We start from the raw sequence: 18,198 nt of genomic DNA on the forward strand, positions 1-18,198 counted from the left end.
GTCTTCAGAAGGATTCTTCAGACGCACCAGAAGAGGGCATCAGATCTCATTACGGGTGGTTGTGAGCCACCATGTGGTTGCTGGGATTTGAACTTCGGACCTTCGGAAGAGCAGTTGGGTGCTCTTACCCACTGAGCCATCTCACCAGCCCATGACATGTTTCTTAACTTGGCTGAGGGTATCTTTCTAGATGCCCCTCACAGGGAACAGAGGATGCTAGCAAGTTCCACAAATCACTTGGAGAAAGTGACACCCACCAGGTCTTCCCCTGTCAGGAGAAGGTACATTTCATTAAGATTTCTTGGCAGTAATATGCATGCAGATTAAAAGTCTCCCTACTGTGTTTCACATTAGTTGATTTCTCAACTGCTCCAGATTTGGTCGGTGATCACCCCCTTAAACAATGAGCTGGTGTCCTCTTGATGTCTTTCTTACAGTTCTTTGATACGCGATCACATATTCTTGTTTCAACTGAAAATCCTGTGGCCTTTAGGAAAGGGTAGAATAGAAGGTGGGACATCCAGTTGGCAGGAAGGATTCTGGATAGCGCCAAGTGTGGGAGGATTCGTCCTGGGACATGAAGGGTGCATGAAAGCTGAGCTGACGTAACCAGCAGAACTCAGATCAGAATAAGTGGATATTAAGTTATGAGGCAGTTGGAGAACAAGCCAGAGCTTATGGCTAAGGTGTTTGTAAATATAATAGAGCCTGAGAGTCATTATTTCTGAGAACAGGGGCACAGCTTAAAGTAAATACTCTGTAACACACACACACACACACACACACACACACATACACACACACACACTCACACACACACACTCTCACACACACACACATACACACACACACACTCACACACACACACACTCACACACACACACACTCACACACACACACACTCACACACACACACACACACACTCACACACACACACTCACACACACACACTCACACACACACACTCACACACACACACTCACACACACACACACACACTCACACACACACACACACACACACACACACACACACACACACTCACACACACACACACACACACACACACACAGACGTAAAAGTAAGGGACAGATTAGATAGGAAAAAATAGGAGGTGAGTAGGAGTCGGAGAAGCCTAAGGGGTCATAGTAAGAGGGTGAACATGAATACAGTGAATCTCATTATACATGTATAACACTGAGAAAAGTTAAAGAATAAAATTTAAAAAGCCCCACATTTGGGTACAGATGTTCTTATTAAGTATATCATTGCTTATAGGCCCCCTTAGTAGTAGTGCTAACACATACACACATATGTATAAACACACCTGTGCAAGTTCTGTGTGTGTATACACACACACACACACATATATGTATTTACACACACACACACACATACACACAAATTTATTCCTAAGATTACAACATAAATTTATGCCTGACGATGGTTCAATGCAATGTGACATCGCAGAATGAATTATAGTCTTCTCCTTTTCTGTCCCTATAACTTAACTGCTCCTGTAGTGAGAAACCTGGCTTCCATTTTCAATATAATCATGAATTTACCTCTGCTAAGTACATAGAAAGTAGCCTCAGAGTTGCTTGGTTCTATCACTGTGAAAATCAGGCTTTCAGCTGGGCGGTGGTGGTACACTCTTTTAATCCCAGCACTTGGGAGGTAGAGGCAGGCAAATTTCTGAGTTCGAGGCCAGCCTGGTCTACAAAGTGAGCTCCAGGACAGCCAGGGCTACACAGAGACACCCTGTCTTGAAAAAAAAGAAAAAGAAAAAAAAAAAAAGAAAATTAGGCTCTCTTGCTAGAGTTCATTATGTTTACATGCACATCTTATATCTACAACTTGATGTAGTCAGATTGATAACCCTGTGCTTATTAAATAATAATTAAATTATTAAATTCCATGCTATCACTGTCTGGAAAAAGAGTCTTACTAGTGAGTTTATTCTTACTCATTCTCCCAAGACACATAGTCCAAGGCAGCTACTTTTTAACTTTAAGATTTATTTATTTATTTTATGTATATGAGCACACTGTCGCCATCTTTCAACACATCAGAAGAAGACATCAGATCCCATTCTCAGCAACCACACGGTTGAGAATTGAACTCAGGACCTCTGGAAGGGTAGTCAGTGCTCGTAAGCACCGAGCCATGTCTCCAGTCCCCTTTCCTCCCTCCCTCCCTTCCTCCCTTCCTTCCTTTTTTTTTTTTTTTTTTTTTTCAAGACAGGGTATCTCTGTGTAGCCCTGGCTGTCCTGGAACTCACTTTGTAGACCAGCCTGGCCTCGAACTCAGAAATCCTCCTGCCTCTGCCTCCTGAGTGCTGGGGAACTTTTGGGATAGCATTTGAAATGTAAATGAAGAAAATACCTAAAAAACAAAAACCAAAACAACAACAAAAAAGGCGTGTGTGCCACCACGCCCAGCTCCTATCTTTCTTTTTAAAATTACTTTATGTATGAGTGCTCTATCTGCATGTACATGCATGCAGAAGAGGGCATCAGATCCCATCACAGATGGTTGTGAGCCACCATGTGGTTGCTGAGGATTGAACTCAGGACCTGTAGAAGAGCAGCCAGTGCTCTTAACCACTGAGCCATCTCTCCAGCCCAGCCAACTTCTATTATTCCTGTTTTAAGCTACCCTAATTTAGCATTACTCACTGTAGGACTTCATATACAGATTAAGATGATCCGAGAAGCTTTATAGCATTAGCTTTTATTGATAAGTCTACAATTTTTTAAACTGCTTTTTGTGAATATAAACTAAAAATTGAGGGTAACTTACTTTCTCATGCATATGGTCAGTTGTTCCAATATTGTTTGTTGAAAAGCTGCTTTTTTCTTTTTCTTTCCTTTCCTTTTCTTTCCTTTTCTTTTCTTTTCTTTTCTTTTCTTTTCTTTTGTCTCATTTTGAAGCTTTGACACCTACATTGGCGATTAATTAATTACATAAGTTACTTCTGGTGCTTGTTTTCCATTGGTAGTATACTATCTTTATGCTACTATCAAAGTCTTGATAATTATGTTACAGTATTATGAACTAGTATAAATTGTTCAATTGGTTTGTTATATTCCTGTTTATATTCTGTTTTGTTGTTCATTTTCAATACAAATCTAGAATTATTTCATCAATAGCCATCAAATACCTGCAAGAATTATGAGTGAAATTCTTATGAATCTATAGATAAATTTTAGGAAGATTGGCGTTTAGCAGTACTGTTTTTTTTTAACATTATGAACGTATGGTATATGTGTGTGTTCATGTGTACATTTGTACAGGTGGATATATGTGTGTGTATGTGTGTGTATGTGTGTGTGTGCATGTTGAGGCCAGAAGTGGACTCCAGAAGGCCCCCTATCTCCCTCTATCTTAGGTTTTGAGTCAGGGTCTTTCATTGAACTCGGAGCTCACGGGTTAGGTAGACTAGCTGGCTGGTGAACTCTGGCTGCCTACCTTTCTCTGTCTGCCCAGTGCGAGGGTTATGGCTTTTACCTGGGTGATGGTGAGCCATACGCAGGTTCTCACACTTTGGGGGCAGCATCACCAAGGGACTCATCCCTTCAGCACTCAGTATTGGGCTTCTTAAGCCATAGATGCAATGAATAGATACCTCCATCTCTCCAGACCTATAATTTCAGCTTGTAAGTATTAGTAATTTTTAGTGTAGAGGTCTTAGACATCTTTCCTAAACACATTCCTAAACATTTTTTGCATTTTGATACATAATTTTTTATTAAGTTGGTTTAAAATGTAGAACATTTGCTGGCAGTATAGAAATGTTACTTATTAGACTTTTTAATACTGATTTTTAAATTTTAAATCAGTATCTATCTTAATATAGTTTATGTAATGGTTAGGAACAGAGTTTTCCCCCTTAGTAATTTTTTTTATTCACTTTACATCTGGATTGCTTCCTCCCCTCCTTCCTGTCTCTCCTCACAGTCCCTCCCCATGCTGCTTCCCCTTCTTCTCTAAGAGGGTGAAGTACTGGTTCCCATATCCTCCCACCCTGACATATTGTTTCTGCAGGGCTAGGTGCATCCTCTCCCACTGAGGCCAGACAAGGCAGCCCAGTTAGAGAAACATATTCCACAGATAGGCAACAGCTTTAGGGATAGCCCTACTCCAGTTGTCTGGGGACCCACATGAAGACCGAGCAGCACAGCTGCTACATATGTGCAGGAGGCATAGGTCCAGTCCATGTACGCTCTTTGGTTGGTGGTTGAGTCTCTGAGAGCCTTCAAGGTCCCAGGTTAGTCGACTCTGTTGGTCTTTCTGTGGAGTTCCCATCCCTTTCTGGTCCCTCAATCCTTCCTCCAACTCTTCTATAAGAGTCCCCGAGTACCATTCAATGTTGGGTGTGGGTCTCTGCATCTGTTTCAGTCAGCTGCTGGGTGGAACCTCTCAGAGTACAGTTATGTTAGGCTCCTGTCTGCAAGAATAACAGAGTATGATTAATAGTGTCAGGGATTGGGTGCTTGCCACGGGATGGGTCTCAAGTTGGACCGGTTATTGGTTGGTCATTCCCTTCATCTCTGCTCCATCCCCCATTCCTGCATTTCTTGTAGACAGGATACATTTTGGGTTGAAATTTTTGTGGGTGGGTTGGTGTCCTTATTGCTTCAATGGGGTTCTTGCCTGGCTACAGGAGGTGGCCTGTTCAGGTTTCATATCCCCACTACTGTGAGTCTCAGCTAAGGTCACCTCCCATTGATTCCTGGGGGTCTCCCCCATCTCAGGTCTCTGGCATGTCCTCCAGATGTTTCCCAACCCCTCACACTGCAGATTTCCATTCATTCTCCTGGTGCTGTCTCTGTCTCCTGTCTCTCTCCCCACACCAGATCCTGACCACCCCCCATTATCTCCCTTGTCATCACCTTTCCCACCTAGTTCCCTCCCTCCATCTGCCTCCTATGACTATTTTATTCCCCCTTCTAAGTGAGTTTTAAACATCCTTTCTTGGGCCTTCCTACCTGTTTAGCTTCTTTGGCTCTGTGGGGCGTATCATGGGTACTCTGTACTTTATGGTTAATATCCACTTATTAAGGAGCACAAACCATGCATGTCCCTTTGGTTCTGGGTTACCTCATTCAGGATGATATTCTCAAGTTCCATCCATTTACCTGTAAAATTCATGATGGTTTTGTTTTAAATGGCGGAATAGTATTCCATTGTGTAGATGTACCACTTTTTTTCACATTCTTCAGTTGAGGGACAACTGGGTTGTTTCCAGTTTCTGGCTAGTGTTGTTGGCCTTATTGCAGTGCCTAGCATTTTCATGCTCCTGTGAACCCACTACTTACATCATTGCTGCTGGGTGGTTCATCTCATTTGTATCCTCTTTTTTTTTTTAAAGATTTATTTATTTTTATATATGTGAATATGCTGTTTCTATCTTTTAGACATATCTGAAGAGGGCATCAGACCCCGTTACAGATGGTTGTGAGCCACCATGTGGTTGCTGGGAATTGAACTCAGGACCTCTGGAAGAGCAGTCAGTGCTCTTAACCACTGAGCCATCTCTCCAGCACCTCATTTGTATCCTCTTTTAACAATCTGACGATTTTTGTTGTTGTTTTCAAAATTTCCTTTTTATCTTTGGTTTTATATATATATATATATATATATATATATATATATATATATATTGCTTAATTATGAAATCTCTCTCTCTCTGTGTTTAAATTTATCCTTTTGAGGATTTGTTGAGTTTTTTGGATCAGACTGAGAGTCAGCTGGCAGACAGGCAAATTTATTGTGCGAGAAAGGATCCAAGATCAGATAACCATAAATCACCAAGCATCGTGTGGTTGAGGCGGTATATTCTTCTCTTGCCACCTTCCTGGACACACTTGTAGAGAGACAGCAGTGTGTGATCTTTCAGAAAGAGCCAGATGACTGGAAAATGTGGTTTTGTTTGTAGTGAGCATTGCTGACGTAACCCCCATCTCATTTCCAATACTCTAGTTTGAAAGAGTCCTGCCAGAGCAGTGGCATAAGCGAGAATAGTAATTAATCTACTTATTCAGTGGATGGCTTGTCTGGAGCAGGTGCTCCAACAGTGACTGAGGACTGAATCCCACTCGAATCTGCCCTCCGTTAACAGTCACTGCACCATGGATGGCGTCCTCAGAGATCCCAGCTTTCTTCCATTGCAAGAATAGTTATTAGGACAGAGCAGCATTTTGGGTTGCTTCTCTATTAATCTGGGAGGAGAAAACACCCTGAAAATGGCGTAATGTCTTTTCATAATAGAGGAGGTGAGTGCACAGATACTTAATTTTAATATTAAAAAGATTCGTTCTTATTTCATCCTACACATAGGTAAAAAGGAAGTGTGTCAACTACAAAACCTGCTCACAGATATGATGACTTCTATAGGTAGCCAGGTTGTTCTCACTAGAGCTAGAGTCTTAAGCTCTTGATAGAGATTACTGCTTTTAGGGCAGAAAGTTAGATTGAGAATAATAGGCTTACTAAGTAGGTAAAATATACTGCTTTCGTACAAGACTGATTCCTAGGAAGGTAGAATTTTAGGCTGTCACAAAAAAAATTTTTTTTAAAGTGGAAAGATCCACTTTGTTTTTCATTTTTTTTTTTGTTTTTTTGTTTTGTTTTGTTTTGTTTGTTTGATTTTTTTTTTTTTGAGACAGGGTTTCTTTGTGTTGCCCTGCCTGTCCTGGAACTCACTCTGTAGACCAGGCTGGCCTCGAACTCAGAAATCTGCCTCAAAATGTTTAATTAAAATATAATTACCTGATTCCCCCACCCCACTGTCCTATCCACACCTCTGTCTTATCCCTTCCATGTCCTGTGCCCCACTCCTTCTCAAATTCTTGGTCTCCTCTCTTGTTGCACATACATATAAATGAATAAATATATAAATACAACCTTCTGAGTCCATTCAGTGTTGTCTCGATGTGTATGTGTTTAGGGCTCCCCATTTGATATTGGATAAAAAATCAGGGGGGTCATTCCTGGGGGAAACCAATTCTCTCTCTCTCTCTCTCTCTCTCTCTCTCTCTCTCTCTCTGTCTCTCTCTCAAAAGTTGTTACTTGCCTGTAGCTCTTTACCTAAGGGTGGAACCTCTTGACATTTCTCCCATCTGCATTGGGATGTCAGCCATTGTTGGAATTGTTTAGGTCTTGTTTAGACAGCCATGTTGTTGGGATTTCATGGGTATGCTTCCCTGTTAGAGTTAGAGGTACAACCTCACAGCAGACTTCCTGGTCCCCTGTCTCTTACAATTTTTCCACTTCTCTTCTATGTCTTCCTACCCTGGGCTATAGGGTACAGAAGGTGTATTATAGATGTACCATTTGGCATGGGCATCTGTGGTGGTTTGAACAGGTATGACTCCCATAGACTCATGTGTTTGAATGCTTGGTCCATATGGAGTGGCACTATTAGGAGCTGTGGCCTTATTTGAGTAGGTGTGGCTTTGTTAGAGGAAGTGTGTCACTGTGGAGGCAGGCTTTGAGGTCTTATATATGCTTAAGCTATGTTCAGTGTGGACACAGTCTCCTTGATGCCTTTGGATCAAGAGGCAGAACTCTTAGTACCTCTAACACCATGTCTGATTGCACACTGCCATGTTTCCCGAAATGATGATAATGAACTTAAGCTCTAAAAGTGTAAGCCAGCCCCAGTGAAATGTTTTCCTTTATAAGAGTTGACATGGCCATGGTGTCTCTTCACAGCAATAAAACCCTAACTAAGACAGCCCCTCAGTCAGTTACTTTCTGCATTTTGAGAGTTGTGGCTTTCTGTAATGGTCTCCTGCTATGGCTACAAAAAATGGCTTCTTTGACAAGGAATGGAAGCTACACTTGTCAAAGTGCCATTTTTTTTCAACTTATTTTTTTTCTTAATTTTTTTAATTAGGTATATTCTTCCTTTACATTTTAAATGCTATCCCAAAAGTCCCCCATACCCTCTCCCCCACTCCCCTCCCACCCACTCCCACTTCTTGGCCCTGGCGTTCCCCTGTACTGAGGCATATAAAGTTTGCAAGACCAATGGGCCTCTCTTTCCAATGATGGCCGACTAGGCCATCTTCTGATACATATGCAGCTAGAGACACGAGCTCTGGGGGGTACTGGTTAGTTCATATTGTTGTTCCACCTATAGGGTTGCATACCCCTTTAGCTCCTTGGGTATTTTCTCTAGCTCCTCCATTGGGGGCCCTGTGATCCATCCAATAGCTGACTGTGAGCATCCACTTCTGTGTTTGCTATGCCCCGTTTTTTAAACTTATTTTTTAACAGCTTGGTTAGATGTTGAGGCCAGTGATAAGTACAGTTGTGTAGAGAAAGGCATACAGAGAATCAAACGCATGTGGTGAGCTTTAACTGGTCCAATTTGCCAATAGTTACTGTTTCCTGTTTTGCTTTTACTCTGTTCAGCCAGTGCTCTGTTTTCGAGGTGTTTAGCTGTTTTTGGTACATTTCAGTGATAAGAAGTATAAACCCTAAAAACACCTCCCCACAGGTCTTTAGCTGCAGTCTCCTGTTGGTCAAGACAATTCACAATGAGACTTTTGTTTTGGGGATTAGCACATATACATCAGGCAATATCTTTTCCAGACGAGTACTCCAAAGTTCTCAATGAGGAGACAGGCTGTCTGTATCCTACCATGACTCATCCAAGGGTTAAATTCCTTGGTCCTTTGAGGATTATGTGGTAAAACGTACACTGGATATTGTATTTTTCTTTTTTTCATGTCCTCTTCCTCCAACAGCTACAAGGGTCTGCTTATTTTGCTGTTGTTGGTTGTTGTTTCATTTTGTTTTTGTTTTTTCCCCTCCAATGTCTTGTATAACCTCTTCTTCATTGTTCCGTTCCTATCATCACTTCCCCACACGTCCCACTTCACACCTGCGCTGTCTACTTGGATGAGGGGGCAGTGGATGGATTTCAGTTAAAATCTTCATGTAGGGGGCTGGAGAGATGGCTCAGTGGTTAAGAGCACTGATTCCCCAGTTCAATTCCCAGCAACCACATGGTGGCTCATAACCATCTATAATGGGATCCAATGCCCTCTTCTGGAGTGTCTAAGAGAGTGACAGTGTACTCATGTACATAACATAAATAAATCTTAAAAAAATCTTCATGTAGAAGTTTTGATCAAGTAATCAAAGAGTTCATAGTCTAGTGGGTAAGACACCCATTTGGAGATGACAAATTTCTAGTGAAAGAGACACCCATTTGTGATCAGGGGGCAACACACAGCACTGCAGACCACATGGGGGGAGCTCACATTGCGAAGGCTCAAGGGAGTCTTCTATGCTGGAAGATAGGTTAAAAAACTCAGCAGTCCAAATTGAAAGGTCAGGATGTAAAGAGTTTGGCACCGTGAGGAATTCAGTCTTCAATCTGAATTATAGGGAGCCAGGGGAATCCTAAAGTGGCAGGCTCAGGTTTGTATCTTTGAATGATTTGTTAGTAGAAGATGAACTGTAGACTGAAAAGCTGACAAGGCATGACTGAAGTGGAACAGGTGAGACGTTCTGTGGGCCTGAATATGTCTAACAGGAAACACACACAGGAGATATTTTAGGATTTGGATGCTACTGATCTTGGTTGCCAGTTGCCTGAAAGGTGAGGAGATAAAATAGGATGGAGAAGAGGTGAGAAAAGATTGGTCAAGGCCAGGAATGAGACAGAGCCGTACCTGAGTCAATTCAAGAACCTCTAAATCCCTCACATTCAATGCCTAATGTTAATGGAACACCAATAGTGAGATCGGCAAAAGATTGGGAAATAGGAAATAACGATTATGACAGGTTCTCCTTGCCAGGGGGTCAGAGCCACACAGGTATCACAATCAACTACATACAGTTAGGTTCTGAACAGAACGAAGAAGTAGACAACTCAGGAACATGATAGTGCTTAATACGAGGTGAGAATTCAGGGAATCAGGTAAGGAGGGAGGTGTTAAGCTTGAGCAGAGACTTTAAAAGGCTGGGAGACGTTCAGCAAGTAGGAGAGGAAGCTGGAGATGGATACTAGAGAGTAAAGACAAAACTTTAGATGTAAAAGATTCTGTGAGCTGATACAGGTGAGGGAAAGACATCCTACGGAAGAAGTCTAGATTGAAGGGTGGGCATTTTATCACCCACTCAGTGGCAGTTGGGAGGTTGGTCAAGGGAGGCACAGAGCCTGTGTCCAGCACAGCCAGTGAACACTAGTGTGGGCCAATACTATTTAATGATCCTTATGCCCCATGTAGCCAAAAAGAGGATGAGAGATTGGACATGAGCCAGGTGGTGGTGGCACATGCCTTTAATCCCAGCACTTGGGAGGCAGAGGCAGGCAGATGGATATCTGAGTTCGAGGCCAGCCTGGTCTACAAAGTGAGTTCCAGGACAGCCAGGGCTACACAGAGAAACCTTGTCTCGAAAAACCAAAGAGAGAGAGAGAGAGAGAGAGAGAGAGAGAGAGAGAGAGAGAGAGAGAGAGAGAGAGGTTAGACATGGAATGAAAAGTTTGGCAGTCGATGCTCTTTTCTTACTCCCCTGCATTGTAGACCATCTTTAATCCATATGCATCACCAATCTTATTAGTTGGGACTCTGAGTTTTCCAGCTCTCTGAAGCAAACATCCGTGGAGAACCGAGTGAAAACTGTGGGAAAGAGAGCTGTGCAGAGCAGATAGGGGTGCTCCTGCTCGCTCACCCTGGTGTGAGTAGGGATGAAGAGCTGTGCAGAGCAGATAGGGGTGCTTCTGCTCGCTCACCCTGGTGTGAGTAGGGATGAATAGATAGATCCTCTTAGCAGGGTAGATCATCTGCACTCAGGCACAAGTGGGATGGTGGGGGCATACGTCACCTGTAGGATGAAGTCATATTGGTGAAGCAGGAACACCATTTCTTTCCAGTATGTGTGTGTGTGTGTGTGTGTGTGTGTGTGTGTGTGTGTGTGTTGGGGGACACTGCAGGCTTCTGGTCTGTAGGTGGTGAAAGCCCATTTATAAGATTATTCAGGCTGAGGGAAGAGTTTAGAGTCTCATTAGATTTACATACATTTCCAATTTCTGGGTCCTTACGAAGCAGAAAGAAGCTTTGACATAATATCCGCAATAAACATCCTCACTGGACACTCAGAAGAAGTCCCTCAAAGATTGAGGGTCTGGAGTCTAGAGTTAACCCTAGACATGAGTTAGAGAAACACGGCCCACAGCCCGAGGGGAGCGTCTGAACCCAGCAGGCGGTTTATCATTCTTGCTCCATGCGCAGTGGCTTTTCCTGAGTGCTTTTTATCTATGTTTGCTTCAGCTGCAGGAGACAATCTGTCCAGTCGCCAGAAGGGATACCTTCAAAGAGTTTTCTTGGCTAAGGTCCATTCACAGGGTCAGCTGTGACCTCCTGTTACTGTTGCTCTGGCCCCGGTATGCCCCCCCTCACCCCCGAAAGCTTCAGCTCTTGTCTGTTAGGGAGCTTAGAGGCCATGTTTTGGAATGCCTCTCACTTCAGAGCAGAAGAAACCTCCAGTTTGCTTGCTCAATGTTTTTCCAGACTTTTCTTTTCATTCTGAAATAATTTAGCCCATTGCCCTGGTTACTGTCAGGAGCTCTACAGGGACAGGCGATGGAGTGTAATCTTTGCACAAACAAATGAGAAGTGGGAGGGATGTTGGAGGGGGGTGGGGATGAGGGGAATGTGGCTTGTCACTTGGCTGATGTAACATTTGAAACTGGAAGAGGGAGGAGGAGGAGGAGGAGGAGGAGGAGGAGGAGGAGGAGGAGGAGAAGGAGAAGAAGAAGAAGAAGAAGAAGAAGAAGAAGAAGAAGAAGAAGAAGAAGAAGAAGAAAAGAGAGCTCAGAGTTTCTTAAACTAACTCGTAGACTTTTATTTCATGTAATCTTTCACACATCTTAGTATTTCTTCTAACTCAAGACTACTCAGCTTGGGCTCTGTGGGCTCTTATTTAATCTCTCTCTTTTAATCTCTCTCTCTGTCTCTCTCTCTCTCTGTCTCCCTTCCCTCCCTGCCTCCCTCTCTTCCTTCTTTCCATCTTCTTTCTTACTCTCTTGTCCCCATTGGCCTCAAACTCCTAGGCTCAAGCCATCCTTTTGCCTCAGCCTCCCTAATAGATTGAACTATAGGCATTTACTTCCAAGGTCACCTTTTCGTTCTTGAAAAGGGGACCCAGTGACCAACTCCTGCCACCTCTTGGAAGAGAGGTCTTACATCATAGAACCTTTCTCCTCTTGTGTGGTTCAACCAATTAGGGTACAAATTCAAATGCCCCATTCCTGTCTTCACACTCTCCTCCAGCATCAAAACAGCCTGTGAAGGAAGCTTGTGAAGGAAGAGGGATGGGCTGAGGAGGGAGAGGCAGGTAGGGATGGAGGCAACTGTTTCACTGCAGCTTCAGAAAGGGAGGCCATGCATGACCAGGGTCTGCCTACAGAAAGAACTTCCCCAGCCAGAGAGCTCCTGACTCTTGCCTCTAAGAGCACTATGATGGTTTCCTGGCTGAAATTCACCTCTGAAATATAGCTTCCTTTTCTTTTTGAAATGTGAATTCTGAGCTCATCCCTGTAAACTAGTTCCTATTTTATGATGTCGGGATACTTTGGAAGCTCAGTGCACAACAGTCATGTGCAATACTTGATTTCAAACTCTACATGTGTGAAGGCTGGGCGTATGTTCTGTTTATGACTGTGTGCTGAGTATCTGGCACAGTGAATGGAACTCTGTTCCATTGTTTCATAATGGAATTGAATAAACAAAGAAATGAATAATTAATAAATGGATGGATGGAAGGAAGGATGGATACATGAATACTGAGTTAGTCCTACATCATCCTACCAAGGAAGAAACATCGGTATTAGACTTCCCAAGGCTAAGTTAGAGAGCAACTAAGGGTCACACTCTAGAACTTTCCTAATTTGATTTGGGACACACAGCTCAGTAAGTATGGTCATTTGACTTCTAACCCACCATGGAGCAAAGGTAAATTGGAGACAGAGAGGTAAGGTGCTTTTATGGAAAGACAATTTTGGTGGAAAAGAACCCACTCAGCCAGGTGTGGTGGTGCATGCCTTTAATCCCAGAACTCTAGAGGCAGAGGCAGGAGCATCTCTGTGAGTTCTAGACCAGCGTGGTCTACATGGTGAGTGCTGGGACAGTCAGGGCTACATATTGAGACCCTGACCCTGTCTTAAAACAAACAGAAGCAATGAACAAACACCAAACCACTCAGAGTCTGACACAAGGTCAGCGTGGAGAGTAAGGCTGTAGAATGCAGAGGTGAATCCCCCACTAACTGTGCGAGCCAGGAGATCATCCTCAAGTTACATGAAACATATTCACTGAGTTGGCAGCGAGACAGACCCTCAGCATCTAGAACCTATTGATGTAAGTTAGTTTATTTCTGTACAGTGCTGGACCATTGAGCATCAACTCTCTTTCACACGCCAGTTTAAAACTGGCCTTTTAGAAAACCTGCCACCCTCTTCGTCGTAGCTAGCAGCTATCCTGTCTTGTTCTGCTCTATTTCACGAGACATAGGGCCCCGTTCACCAGTGACTAACCTGCGACGCTCCTTTTCAGGGGAAGAATCCTTTCTATTCTCGGGACACGCAGATCTTTCTGCAGGCAATCTGGCAATGCTGGAGGAAAAGAGGGACACCGTGGATGAGGAGATCGATGAAAAGAAGTCAGCTTGAGAATGACAGGGGCATTGAGAAATGCAGTTCTCGTTTTGCCACAGTTAATGGAGACTCTCACACGGGAGACAGAGATACACAACCAGGAAGACTGAGAGTATGATTCAAACAATGATTGGCAGGTGCGTGCCAGCAGGACTGTGTATCTTCCAGTTCTTGTTTTATGTTCACAGCACATTGATCATATTTACTTCAGCCTTCTCAGTAAGAAGGATAATGCATAGGCCATGAAGATGTCTGCATTCTTAGAACTTGAACAACCTATCTATCTATCTGTCTGTCTGTCTGTCTGTCTGTCTGTATATATTCATACTCACACACACACACACACACACACACACACACACACACACACACACACACACAAACACAAACACATATACTTATGAGTAATTTAAGCCGGAACTAGGTTGTCCAAGTTTAGAAATGTCCCTGATCAAAAACTTTATGCCAAGCACTAACCATATAATGTGAGATTCCAAAAGCTATTGCATTCAAATTATAACCAGGAAGCAGTTTCAGATTTAAAAACTAACAACCAACCAGATGAAACAGGCAGAAAGGATCTTCCTGAGGTCTGGTTCATACTGAGTGTGAATTCAAGACTGAAGAAAAATTGTCATGTGTGGAGATGTGTACAGTCCTGGAGCTTGTGGGGTGGCTGGAGGACGGTCCCAGGTGTGAGACCAGTCTGAGCTACATAGTGAGACTGTGTGGCAAAGACCAAACAAAAGCAGCCTCCCAAAAAGAAGAAAAGGGAAACAAATAGAAATTTTGAACAGAAAAATTCACCCTAGAACTGCATCCCAGTTTTTCGTATTCTTTTACACCCCTTGTCAATATATTTGCATCTTAACAATTATAATAGAGGTTGAACATATTTGTGTTTGTTTACTGGCTATTGATTTTTATTTTCCCCATGGTCTCTGTGTTAATATTCTTCCCTTGTTTTTTTCTTCAGGTTAGTTCATGACACCTCTGTACGGTAAGAAGACGAGATTCATTGTGATGAAGAGTTTCCTTTCCATTTTGCTGTCTTTTGTCCAAATTGCCTTCCTGCCTAGGCCTTTAAAGTGAATGCAATGTCTGACAATGTTTCTCTCAACTGTGCTCAATTAACATTGTTTTGCTATATAGCATGACTCATAATTTTTGGAAAAAAAATAATTTCAGGAATGGTATCGTACCTTAGACTTACTGGCAGTTTACATGCAAGTTCAGGAAACACAGTGGTTCTGAATATGTGGTGACCCCCAGTCGTGAACTTATTTTCATTGCTACTTCATAACTATAAATTGTTCCGAATTTTAATATAAATATCCGTGGTTTCCAATGGTCTTAGGTGACCCCTGGAAAAAAGTCCTTCAACTTCCAAAGAGGTAACAACCCACAGGTTGAGAATCCCTGCCCTAAGGTGATGTTGCAAAAAGACTAGGGCTGCTAAGGTAAACAGATGATTGTTCACCGAAGGCAGGCTGCAGGTATATGCAGGGTGCGTGAAATGTTAAGGATGTTGGGAAACTCTTTGGCTTTCTTTCCTCACCCCACCCTTATTATCTGCTGTGCTGTAAGCTGCATTTCCTTAATAGGAATTCTAGAATATTGACTAATATCAGCTTCAAAGGGGTAGAAAGAAAAGAGGCCTGACCACACTTATCTTGGTAGGTTTATATTAGAGACTGGACCTACAGATCAGGAGCCTGTAAGTGCTCAAAGGAAAGGTCCAGACGCTCACACAGTACACACCTTTCCTTGGGCCAGTCCAGTGGGATTCCCCTTGGGGAGGCAGCTGGCACTTGACGGTGATTAAATCCACCTTTTATTTTTGCAACTGACTGCTGCTAGAGAATTCTTACAGCTCTTGAGGTTATCTAGTTGATATTAGCCCTTAAAACTCCCTCTCCGTGTTTGTGTGGCCCTCAGAACTGGCTTTCTTTCTTTTTTTTATTAGATACTTTCTTCATTTACATTTCAAAGGCTATCCTGAAAGTTCCCTATACCTTTCCCTCCCCCCCCCCCCAACCCCCCTGCTCCCCTACCCACCCACTTCAGCTTCCAGGCCCTGGCATTCCCCTGTACTGGGACATATAATCTTTGCAAGACCAAGGGCCTCTCTTCCCAATGATGGGCAACTAGGCCATGTTCTGCTACATATGCAGCTAGAGATAAGAGCTCTGGGGGTACTGGTTAGTTCATATTGTTGTTCTACCTATAGGGTTGCAGATCCCTTTAGCTCCTTGGGTACTTTCTCTAGTTCCTCCATTGGGGGACCTGTGTTCCATCCAATAGATGACTGTGAGCATCCATTTCTGTATTTGTCAGGCACTGGCATAGCCTCACAAGAGACAGCTATATCAGGGGCCTGTCAGCAAAATATTGCTGGCATGCAATAGTGTCTGGGTTTTGTGACTATTTATGGGATGGATCCCTGGGTGGAGTAGTCTCTAGATGGTCCTTCTTTCTGTCTTAGCTCCAAACTTTGTCTCTGTAACTCCCTCCATGGGTATTTTGTTCCCCATTCTAAGGAAGAACGAAGTATCCACACTTTGGTCTTCCTTCTTCTTGAGTTTCATGTGTTATGCAAATTGTATCTTGGGTATTCTAAGTTTCTGGGCTAATATCCACTTATCAGTGAGTACATATAATATGAGTTCTTTTGGTACTAGTACAGCAACAGAAAGATAGATCAATGGAATAGAATTGAAGACCCAGAAATGGGGCTGAAGAGAAGGCTCAGCAGTTAAGAGCACTGACTGCTCTTCTGAAGGTCCTGAGTTCAAATCCCAGCAACCACATGGTGGCGCACAACCATCTGTAATGAAATCTGATGCATCTGATGCATCTTCAGGTGCATCTGAAGACAGCTACAGTGCACTTAGATAGAATAATAAAATAAAATGTTAAAAAAAAAGAAGACCCAGAAATGAACTCACACACCTATGGTCACTTGATCTTTGACAAAGGAGCTAAAACAATCCAGTGGAAAAAAGACAGCATTTTCAACAAATGATGCTGGCTCAACTGGCCGTTATCATGTAGAAGAATTCGAATTGATCCATTCCTATCTCCATGTACAAAGCTCAAGTCCAAGTGGATCAAGGGACTCCACATAAAACCAGAGACACTGAAACTTATAGAGGAGAAAGTGGGGAAAAGCCTTGAAGATACGGGCACAGGGGAAAAATTCCTGAACAGAACAGCAATGGCCTGTGCTGTAAGACAGAGAACTGGCTTTCTTAAACAGGCCGATACTCAGCTGCCTTGATCCTTCTAGTGGCTCCTACTAACTTCCAACTTAGTGCCTCAAAGTGTCATCATTGGCTTCTCATAGGAGCTAGATAGAATGTAGACTCTTATCCAGGGACCACTGGATCATAATCTGCATTTCCAATAGTCACTTCAGGCTTGAGAAGCATAGTCTATCCAGCGAGTCCTGTGCAGGGCTTCGGGTTAGCACTCTAAACTTGAAGCCCATCGACCATGCTGATGGCCAGAACTTAGCATGAAGCGCTAATCGTGTGCCCCATACAAATCACGTGCTCACACCACTCCTGCCTTCCTGTCTCTCAAGCCTTTCCCTTCTTCCTGAAAATCTTTGCTTACTGTAATCTTAATCATAACTCATCTAGGTCCAGGTCAAAAACCTTCGTCCCTTCCTGGAGAATTAGCCACTCTTTCAGGGACCCCACCATTGCTGCATTTACCAACGTGTGGCCGGCCCTAAATTTCCCTTTGCAGTAACCCTTTCCAAACCCCACCGCTCCCACCTCTTTCCAGATTCCATCTGTGGTTCTGTCTTCCTCAACCTCACAGTCACCTGTGGTCAGCCAGAGCCCGGAAATAGGAACTAGAAAAGTCCAGAAATAATCAGTTCATAAGTTTCAACTAGTATGGCATTCTGAGTAGTGTAATGAAAGAATTTATATTACTCTGTAGTCATAATTATTCTGTTACTATTATTGTTGCTAATATTATACTGTACTTACAATTGAACCTTTATCTTAGGACTGTTAAGCACAAAAAACTGTGTGGGGATTGGGCTTGGTGTTATGAGTGGTTTCAGACACCACCCTGAGGTCTTGGAACATGCCTTCGGTAGATAATGTGATGGTTTTTGTCCGCAGATAAAGTGACGGTTTGCGAATGTCTGCCTTGGACATACCTAAACTCTGTAAGAACAAAGATAAGAACTCAACCTTCTTTGAGTTCCTTTTGTTCCTAGCCCAGTATTGAGTACATTCCAGATGTTTAAAACCACCTTCTTAGGAGGCGATAGAAGGTGGTGCTACTTGTGACCCACTTCCAGTGTACTTCCATCCTTTCTGCTTCTGTGTCCGTATCTATTCCATCCTTTCTGCCTGTGTCCATATCTATTCAGGAGCAAGGTTATGATCCTCATTCTCGATTTGCTCCCTACTCAGCCTTTCAAAACAGTGATTTCCTTTTTTTTTTCCTCCCAAAGACTCAAACCTCTTGGTTAAAATAGCAAAATCACATTAACGAA

At 43.0% G+C, this 18,198-nt stretch overlaps 1 long non-coding RNA gene across 1 annotated transcript in view; it reads left to right on the plus strand.

Moving 5' to 3' along the window:
* The window catches only part of Gm31340, a 153,458-nt gene that overhangs the window by 39,560 nt on the left and 95,700 nt on the right, over positions 1-18,198 (plus strand). The window contains exon 2 of the long non-coding RNA XR_383822.2: positions 13,579-13,816. This is a non-coding gene — a long non-coding RNA (predicted gene, 31340). The remainder of the gene's footprint in view (positions 1-13,578; positions 13,817-18,198) is intronic.

The sequence above is a fragment of the Mus musculus genome, chromosome 15 (genome assembly GCF_000001635.26).
Source record: "Mus musculus strain C57BL/6J chromosome 15, GRCm38.p6 C57BL/6J".
In the NCBI taxonomy this organism is placed as follows: domain Eukaryota; kingdom Metazoa; phylum Chordata; class Mammalia; order Rodentia; family Muridae; genus Mus; species Mus musculus.